Source organism: Fragaria vesca, linkage group LG1 (genome assembly GCF_000184155.1).
Source record: "Fragaria vesca subsp. vesca linkage group LG1, FraVesHawaii_1.0, whole genome shotgun sequence".
NCBI lineage: Eukaryota > Viridiplantae > Streptophyta > Magnoliopsida > Rosales > Rosaceae > Fragaria > Fragaria vesca.
Window position 1 is genome coordinate 7,403,221 of NC_020491.1, and position 10,377 is coordinate 7,413,597.

Sequence of the window (10,377 nt, forward strand, 5' to 3'; positions counted from 1 at the left end):
TAATCGGAACTCACCATCATCCTTGATCCGAAGCAAGTAGCTTAGGGTTCCGCTCACTCGAAGAATAGAACAAGTAGGGATATTTTGAGAGTGAATTCCATCTTTTACTTTCGGATTAGAATGTGTTCGTTCTTTTTGATGTTTGTTTTAGGTTTTTGCTTAAGTATATTTCGATTCTTGTCTATGAGATAGAAGTACTTTTGAGCCATGTTTTGAATTGAAGTTTATGATTTATGATCAATGATTTTAGGTTTTATGCCGTGAGTTTTATGTCCATGTATTTTAAGATTTTCGGTGTATTCTTCTATTTTCATGTGTAATTGATATAAGTAGTTGATGTTGCATGTGTTAATCATCCAAGGTTCGACTTTGATACAAGTAGTTGATAAGTTGCATTGTCTTTGTTATTTCACCGATTTTCTACCTATGTTTGATTTGGACTTGTGCTTAAACACATCGATTCTTTATGTGATACGTAATTGCATGATTAGTTTATGTGTGTGACCTATAGGTAAAGCACGTAGCCGAGCTTGTTTGTGTCACGATGTTGAATGAAACCCGTAGTCTAATTCAAAGTATGTCTATGTCATAGGAACCACGTAGGAACTTATGTGCATATCAAATTTAGGTTGTGTATTTGCTCACGGTGTGGACTTAATTGAGATTAGAGATCGTCTTCTTTGTTCTTGCATGGTTGTTTGGTTGTGTTTGCATGATTGTTGGTTGATCGCATGTAAATATGTATAGAGGTAATTTAGGATTTATTTCCAATGTCTATTCCGAAATCATCAAACCTTTAAACCCTATATGCTTATTTCGACATTTATATTAGGTTAGTGGATCTATCATGTAGTTGGATCCCCGGTTTAGAACGATCCCTGCTTGCTTTATACTACGATTGATTTGTTGAGAGGGTTAATTGATGCGTGTGCAAATACATCTTATTACTTGACTCTCCTAAACCCACCTAGGGCCACTAAGATGCCACCATGATTCGCCAAGGGGTCGCCATGACCCTCCTAGGCCCGTCTAGGGCTGCCAAGGGGCCGCCTTGACCTGTCTTGGCCCGTGTTGACCCGCTTAGGATCGCCTTGACCCACCTTGATTTGTCTTGACCCGCCTTGAAACAGCTAGGGCTGTTATGACCTCCCTCGAGCTCGCCATAACCTGCCTAAGGCCGCCAAGAGGCCACCTTGAACCGCCTCTGCCCGTCTTGGCCCGTCTTGACCCGCATTAACCTGCCATAGCCCGCTTTGGCTCGCCTTGGACCGTCTTGGGCCACTTGGACCCGCCTTGGGCCGCCTTGACCCGCCTTGGCTCGCTTTGGGCCGCCTTTACCCTCTTTGAACCGCCTTGACTCTCCTAAACCCACCTACGGCCACCAAGAGGCCGCCATTATTCACCAAAGGGTCGCTTTGACCCGCCTACAACCACCAAAGAGCTGCCTACGGCCGCCATGGGATACCTTGACCCGCCTTGGACCACCTTAACCTGCCTTGATGTGCATTGACTTGCCTTGACCCGCCTTGAGCCGCTTTGACCCGCCATTGCCCGCTTTGACCCGCTTTGGCCCGCCTTGACTCGCCTTAGACCGCTTTGACCCGCCTTGGGCTGCATTGAACCGCCTTGGACTGCCTTGGACCGTCTTTGCCAAGGGCCGCCTTGACTAGCCTTGAACCGCCATTGGCCACCTAGTGCCACTAAGAAGCCGCCATAACTCGCTAAGGCATCGCCATGTCCCTCCTAGGGCCGCCAAGGGACCGCCTTAACCCGCTTTGATCCTCCTGGGCGCTTCTAGGCCGGCCAAGGGCAGCCAAGGGGGTCGCCATGACATGCTTAGGGCTGTTTTGACCTCCCGCTGGCCCGCCATGACCCGCCTAGGGCCGCCAAATGGCTGCTTACGTCTGCCAAGAGGCCACATTGACCCGTTTTGGCCCGTCTTGCTCCACCTTAACTTGCCTTGGACCGCCTTGACCCTCCTTGCGCCACCAAGGGCCGTCTTGGCCTGCTTTGGGCAGCCTTTACCCACCTTGACCCTCCTAAACCCACCAAGGGCTACCAAGAGGCAGCCATGATTCGCCAAGGGGTCGCTATGACCATCCAAGGCCAGTCTGGGGCTGCCAAGGGGCCGCCTTGACCCGCCTTGACCTTCCTTGACCCGCCTTGACCCGTCTTGACCCGCCTAGGACAGCCTTGACCCGCCTTGACTTGTCTTGACCCGCCTTGGCTCGACTTGGGCCGTTTTGACCCCCTTTGCCTGCCTTGATCCGCTTTGGCCCGATTTAGAGCGTTATGACCCGCCTTGGGCTGCATTGACCTGTCTTGGACCGCCTTGACTCGCCTTGACATGCCTTGGGCCGCCTTGACCCGCCTTTGGCCACCTAGTGCCACCCAGAAGCTGTCCTGACTCATCAATGCATCGCCATGACCCTCTTAGGCTCGTATAAGGCCGCCAAGGAACCGCTTAACCCTCCTCGTCCCGGCTCGACCCTCCTCAGCCCTTCTAGGCCCATCTAGGGCAGCCAAGAGGGCGCCATGACCCACCTAGGGCCGTTAAGGGGCTGTCATTACACGCCTTGACCCGTTTAAGGCTGCCAAGAGGCCGCCTTGACATTCCTAGGACAGCCAAGGGGCCGCCTTGACATGCCTAGGGGTGTTTTGACCTCCCTCAGGCCCGCCATGACCCGCCTAGGCTTGTCTTGGGCCACCTTGACCCACCTTGACCCGCCTTAACCCACCTTGACCTACCTTGGACCGCTTTATGCCACCTAGGACCGCCTTGACCCGCGTTGACCCGCCTAGGCTTGTCTTGGGCCACCTTGACCCACCTTGACCCGCCTTGGCCCGCCTTCACCCACCTTGACCAGCCTTTGACCGCCTTGACCCGCCTAGGGCCACCTTGACCCTCCTAGACTCGCTAAAGGCCACCAAGAAGCCGTAATGACTCGTCAAGAGGCTGCCTTCACATGCCTTGACCCACCTTGGCATGCCTTTGGCCGCCTTGACCCGCTTTGGGCCGCCTTGACTCACCTAGGACCGCATTGACCCGCTTTGGACCGCATTGACCCGCCTAGGACCGCCTTGATCCGCCATGACTTGCCTTGACCCGCCTTTACTTGCTTTGGTCCGCCTTACACCTCTTTGACCTGCCTTGGGCCGCATTGACCCTCCTTGGCCTGCATCGACCCGCCTTGACCATCCTCGGCTTTTCTAGGCCTACCTAGGGCAGCCATGACCCACCTAGAGTCGCCAAGAGGTTGCCTTTATACGCCTTCACCTGTTTAGGGCCGCCAAGGGGCCGCCATGACACGCCTAGGGCTGCCAAGGGGCCGCCATGACACGCCTAGGACAGCCAAGGGGTAGCCATGACCCACGTAGAGCCGCCAAAGGGCTGCCTTTATACGCCTTGACCAGTCTAGAGCCGCCAAGTGGGCCGCCTTGACCCATCTAGGGCTGCCAAGGGGGCCGCCATGACACTCTAAGGCCCGCCAAGGGGACGTTTTGACCCGCCAAGGGGCTGCCTTTACTCGCCTAGGTCTGTTTTGACCTCCCCAGGGCCCGCCTAGGGCCTCCAAGGGGCTGCCATGACCCGCCTTGTGCCACCAAGAAGCCGCCATGACCCTCCTAAACCCGTATAGGGCCGCCAAGGGACCGCTTTAACCCTCCTTGACCCTCCTCGGCCCTTCTATGCCTGCCTTGGACTGCCTTGACCCGGCTAGGACCGCCTTGACCTGCCTTGGACCACCTTGACTCACCTAGAACCGCCTTGAATTTCCTTGGGCCGTTTTGACTCGCTTTTGCCCGCTTTGACTCGTTTTGGCCCGCCTTGGGCCGCATTTACCTACCAGGAGGCCACCTTAACTCCTAGGATCGCCAAGGGGGCCGCCTTGACACGGCTAGGGCTGTTTTGACCTCCCTCGGGCCCACCATAACCTGCCTAGGGCCGCCAATGGGCAGCATACGTCCGCCAAGAGGCCACCTTGAACCGTCTCTGCCCGTCTTCGGCCGCCTTGACCTGCCTTGTGCTGTTAAGGGCCGCCATGACCCGCCTTGGCCCGCTTTGGGCCGCCTTTACCTTCCTTGAACCTCCTTGACCCTCCTAAACCGACCTATGGCCACCAAGAGGCTGCCACGATTCGCCAAGGGGTCGCTATGACCCGCCTAGGGGCGCCAAAGGGCTGCCTACGGCCTCCATGGGGATACCTTGACCCGTCTAGGCCACCATGGGGCCGCCTTGACCCGCCTTGGCCTTCCTTAGACCGCCTTGACCCGCCTTGGCCTTCCTTAGACCGCCTTAACCCACCTTGACTCGTCGTAACCCGCCGTGACCCGCTTTGACCAGCCTTGGACCGCCTTGATGTGCATTGACTTGCCTTGACCCGCCTTGAGCTGCTTTGACTCGCCATTGCCCGCTTTGACCCGTCTTAGACCGCTTTAACCCGTTTTGGGCCGCATTGACCTGCGTTGGACTGCCTTGGCCCGCCTTTACCTGCCTTAGCCCGCCTTGACCCGCCTTAAACCACTATTGGCCACCTAGTGTCACCAAGAAGCCGCCATGACTCGCCAAGGCATCGCCATGTCCCTCTTAGGCCCGTATAGGGCCGCCAACCGCCAAGGGACTGCCTTAACCCACCTTGATCCTCTAGGGTCCTTCTAGGCCCACCTAGGGCAGCCAAAGGGGCGCCTTTACCTGCCTTGATCCTTTTGGGCCCTTCATGACCCACCTAGGGCCGCAATGGGGCTGCCTTTACACGCCTTAACCCGTCTAGGGCCGCTAAGAGGCCACCAAGGGGGCCGCCTTGACACGCCTAGGGTTGTTTTGACCTCCTTCGGGCTCGCCAAAACCTGCCTAGGGCCGCCAAAAGGCTGCCTACGTCTGCCAAGAGGCCACCTTGACCCGCCTTGACCCACCTTGACCTGCCTTAGGCTGCCTTGACCCGCCTTGATGTGAATTTCTTTGGGCCGCCTTGACCCGCCTTTGCCCGCTTTGACTTGCTTTGGCCCGCCTTAGACTGCTTCGGCCCGCCTTGGGCCGCATTGACCTGCCAAGAGGCCGCCTTGATTTTCCTAAGACCGCCTTGACACGGCTAGGGCTGTTTTTGACCTCCCTCGGGCCCACCATGACCCGCCTAGGGCCACTAATGGGCTGCATACGTCCGCCAAGGGGCCACCTTGACCCGTCTAGGGCCACCAATGGGCTGCATACGTCCTCTGTCGCGCTCGCCATAACCCGTCTTAGGGCGCCTTAACCTGCCTTGAGCCGCCTTGGACCGCCTTGGACCGCCTTGACCCGCCTTGTGCCGCTAAGGGGCCGCCTTGACCCGCCTTAGCCCGCCTTTACCCTCCTTGAACCACCTTGACCCTCTTAAACCCACCTACGGCCACCAAGAGGCCACCATGATTCGCCAAGGGGTTGCTATGACATGCCTAGGGGCGCCAAAGGGTTGCCTACAGCCGCCATGGGGATACCTTGACCTGTCTAGGCCGCCATGGGGCCGCCTTGACCTGCCTTGGACCGCCTTGGCCATACTTGAACCGCCTTAACCCACCTTGACCCGCCATGACCCACCATGACCCGCTTTAACCCGCCTTGGACCGCCTTGAGCCGCTTTGACCCGCCTTAGACCGCTTTGACCCACTTTGGGCCACATTGACCCGTGTTGGAATACCTTGGCCCGCCTTTACATGCCTTGGGCCGCCTTGAACCGCTATTGGCCACCTACTGCCACCAAGAAGCAGCTATGACTCGCCAAGGCATTGCCATGTCCCTCCTAGGCCCGTATAGGGCCGCCAAGGGACCGCAATGGGGTAGCCTTTACATGCCTTGACCTGTCTAGGGCCGCCAAGAGGCCGCTTTGACATTCTTAGGGCCACCAAGGGAGCCGCCTTGACACGCCTAGGGCTGTTTTGACCTCCCTCGGGCCCACCATGACCCGCCTAGGGCTGCCTATGTCTACCAAGAGGTCACCTTGACCCGCCTTGGCCCGTTTTGTGTCGCCTTGACCCACCTTGACGTGCCTTGGGCCGTCTTGACCCACCTTGGACCGCCAAGGGCTGCCTTGGCCCGCTTTGGGCAGCCTTTACCCGCCATGAACTGCTTTGGCCCTCTTAAACCCACCTAGGACCAAGGGGTTGCCATGACCTTCCTAGGCCCGTCTAGGGCTGCCAAGGGGCCGCCTTGACCCGCCTTAACCCGCCTTGGCCCGCGTTGACCCACCTTGGACCGCCTTGACCCCCTTAACTTGTCTTGACTCGCCTTGAAACGGCTAAGGCTGTTTTGACCTCCCTCGAGCCTGCCATTACTCGTCTAGGGCCGCCAATGGGCTGCCTATGTCCGCCAAGAGGGCACCTTGAACCACCAAGGGGGGCCTTGACCCGCCTTTACCTGCCTAGGGCGGCCAAGCGGTCGTCTTGACCCGCCTTGACACGTATTGGCCCACATTGACCCTCCTAGGGCCTCCAAAAGGCCGCCTTGACCCGTTTAAGGCCACCAAGGGTCCGCCTTGACCCCGCTAGGGCCGCCAAGGGGCCGTGTTCACCCGTCTAAGGCCTCCAAGGGCCACCTTGACCCGCCAAGGGGCTCCCTTGACCCTTCTTAACACGCCCAGGGCCGCCTTGACCTTCTTAGGTTGTCCTAGGCTCTCCTAGGGCCAACAAGAGGTCGCCATGACTCGCCAAGGGGTCGCCATGACCCTCCTAGTCCTGTCTAGGGCTGCCTTGACCCTTTTAGAACCTCCTAGGCTTGCTTAGGGTAGCCAACGGGTCGCCTTGACCTGCTTAGGACCGCCAATTGGCCGCTTTGATCAGCCTTGGGCTGTCTTGGGCCGCCTTGGACCACCCTGACCTGCCTGAACCCGTCATGGGCCGCCTTAACCTCATAGGGTCGCCAATAAGGCACCTTAACCCATTTAGGGCCCCGAAGGGGCCTCCAAAAATGCTACCTTGACTTGCCTAGGGCCGCCAAACGGCCGCCTTACTCGTCCTGACCCTCATAAGGGGCCACCTTAACCCTCTTAGGGCCGCCATGACCCGCCAAGGAGCCACTTTGACCCGTCTTGACCCGCCTTGACTGCCTTGACAGCCTTGACATGCCAACGGGCAGCTTTGACCCGCCTTAACCGCAACCGCTGTGACCCACCTTGACAAGTCAAGTGGCCGCTTTGACCCGCCTTGTCATGCCAAGGGACGGCCTTAACCCGCTTTGATATGCCAAGGGACCGCCTAGACCTACTTAGGCCGCTTTGACCTGCCTTGGGCTGCCTTGACCCTCATAAGGCCTCCAATAAGGCGCATTGACCCATCAAGGGCCACCAAGAGGCCGCCTTAACCCTACTAGGGCCGTCATGATCCGCCTTAACCCTACTAGGGCCGCCATGATCCGCCTATGGCTGCCAAGGACCGCCTTGACCCTCCTAGGGCCACCTTGACCCGCCAAGGGGCCACTTTGACCCACCTTGACCCGCCTTGACTGCCTTTACCGGCCTTGACATGCCCTGACTGCCTTGACCCACCCTGACTGCCTTGACCCGGCTTAACTACCTTTACCCGCCTTAACCGCTTTGACCCACCTTGACAAGCCAATGGGCCGCTTTGACCCGCCTTGACATGCCAAGGGACCGCCTTGACCCGCTTTGACATGCTAAGGGGCTTCTTTGACCCGCCTTCACCTGCCAACGGACCGCCTAGATCCACTTAGGCCGCTTTAACCCGCCTTGGGCCGCCTTGACCTTTATAATGCCGCCAATAGAGCCCCTTGACCCATCAAGGGCCACCAAGAGGCCGCCGAGGGGCCGCCTTAACCCTTCTAGGGCCACCATGACTCGCCTAAGGCTGCAAAGGGACCGCCTTGACCCTCCCAGGCCTTGACCCGCCAAGGGGCCACGTTGACCCGCCTTGACCCGCCCTGACTGCCTTTACCCGCCTTGACATGCCCTGACTGCCTTGACCCGCCCTGACTGCCTTGACCAGCCCTGACTTCCTTGACCCGCCCTAACTACCTTGACCCGCCTTAACCGCTTTAACCCACCTTGACAAGTCAAGGGGCCGCTTTAACCCGCCTTGACATGTTAAGGACCGCCTTGACCCCCTTTGACATGCTAAAGGGCCGCTTTGACCTGCCTTCACCTGCCAAGGGACCGCCTTGGCCCTCCTAGACCCATGTAGGGACCTCCTACACCCGCTTAGGTGTAGCTTAGACCTGCCAAAACCCGTCTAAGGCCGCTAGTGGACTGCCTTAACCTGCCAAGGGACCGCCATGACCCGCTAAGCGACCGCTTTGATCCGCCTTGGGCCGCCTTGACCCTCATAAAGCCGCCAATAGGGCGCCTTGACCCATCAAGGGCCACCAAGGGGCAGCCTTGACCAAGCTAGGGCCGCCTTAACCTGCCAAGGGACCGCCTTGACCCGCTAAGGGGCCGTTTTGACCCGCCTTAACTGCCTTGACCCGCCTTGACATGCCAAGGGGCAACTTTGACCTGCCTTAACCGCTTTGACCCACCTTGACAAACCAAGGGGCCGCTTTGACCCGCTTTTGACATGCCAATGGACCGCCTTGACCCGCTTTGACTTGCTAAAGGGCCGCTTTGACCCGCCTTCACCTGCCAAAGGGACCGCCTTGGTCCTCCTAGACCCACGTAGGGACCACTTAGACCCACTTAAGGTCACCAAAGGGGCACCTAGCCCCGCTTCGGTGTAGCCTAGACCTGTCAAAACCCGTCTATGGCCGCTAATGGACTGCCTTGACCCGCCGGGGGCCACCAGGGGCCGTTTTGACCCGCCAAGGGGCTTCTTTGATCCTTCTTGACCTACCAATGGACAGCCTTGGCCCTCCTACACCCACGTAGGGACCACCTAAACCCACTTAAGGTCGCCAAAGGGGCCCCTAGACCTGCTTAGATGTAGCCTAGACCTCCTAAGGTTGCTGCCAAGACCTGCCTAGGGTCGCTAGTGGACTGCCTTGACCCGTCGAGGGACGCCAAGGGGATGATTTGACCTGCCTTAGCACATTAAAGGGCCGCTTTGACCCGCCTTGACCTGCCAAGGGGCCGCTTTAACCCACCTTGACCTGTCAAGGGATCGCCATGACATGCCAAGGGGCCGCTTTGACCCACCTTAACCTGCCAAGGAACCGCCTTGACCCTCCTAGACCCACGTAGGGACCACCAATACCCACTTGAGGTCACCAAGGGGCGCCCTGACTCGCCTAGGGTCATCAAGACCTGCCTAGACCCGCTTAGAACCCGCGTAGGGACCGCCTAGACCCGTTTAGGTTTAGCCTAGACCTCGCCAAGGGACGGCCGAGAACTGCCTAGGGTAGTTAGTGGGCTACCTTGACCCGCTAAGGGCCCCCAAGGTGCCGTTTTGACCCGCCTTGACCTGCCAAGGGACCTCCTTGACCCGTCTTACATGTCAATGGGCCACTTTGACCCGCCTTGACCTGCCAATGGACCGCTTTGACCCGCCTTGGGCCACCTTCACCCACCTTAGATAGCCTTGGGCCGCTTTGACCCGCCTTGACTCTCCTAGACCCGCCAAAGGGTTGCCTAGGGCCGCCATGGGGCTGCCTTGATCCATCTTGGCCCGGCTTGACCCGCCTTAGCCCTCCTTGACTTGCCTTAGACCACCTTTGACAGGACCCACCCCGAATTTCACCCTGAAACCCGAAGTAAATCCTGCGGGGACCACCTCCAAGGAAAGTTTACCGAAAAATTCGACAGAACCTCCCTTGAAAATGGACAACCCTTCCTAATAAAACCTGCAAACACTTCTGAAAATTTAAATCCAACCATAAACTCCTGGAGCCTTCGTGCTCCCCAAATCACAACATCTCCCAATTTAATTTCTAACTTAAACAAGAAAATCTCATAGCCAACAGCCACAGTTCAGAGCAACTCTATTTGAAAGGAAATGAACTAGAAATATAAAAATGAGCGGAAGCTACACTATTGACTATGCCTCTTCTCCATATACGTCCGACCTCAACTATGCAATCCTGCAAACTGGGCATTTTTAAAACGAAGAGCCCAGGGGAAAACATTTGAAAACGAAACGTTAGAGTGAGTGGACAAAAATAAATTAACGAATAAAATATCTAATGTTTCCCCAAATCAATTTCCAAGGAAAATCGAATACATGCTGCAAGCGATAAAACTTTTATCTCATAAATATCGAGTCTCTCAGGCTCTATAATATATGTATGTATTTACACACGTCCATACTCCCTATATAAATTCATGGGTCTATATAGGGCTACTACGCTCGCGTCCAACGCTCACGTCACGCCTTAATGCGGTGCTACACTACGCCATTAAGGTGGACAGACGGGTGTATAAATATGTGCCCATACCCCCTATATGAATTAAACACTCATGTAGGGCT

The 10,377-nt window shown here is 57.0% G+C and overlaps 1 protein-coding gene across 1 annotated transcript in view; it reads left to right on the forward strand.

Annotated features, from left to right (window-relative positions):
* Positions 1–10,377, forward strand: part of LOC101300186 — a 34,174-nt gene that overhangs the window by 4,183 nt on the left and 19,614 nt on the right. The window lies entirely within an intron of this gene.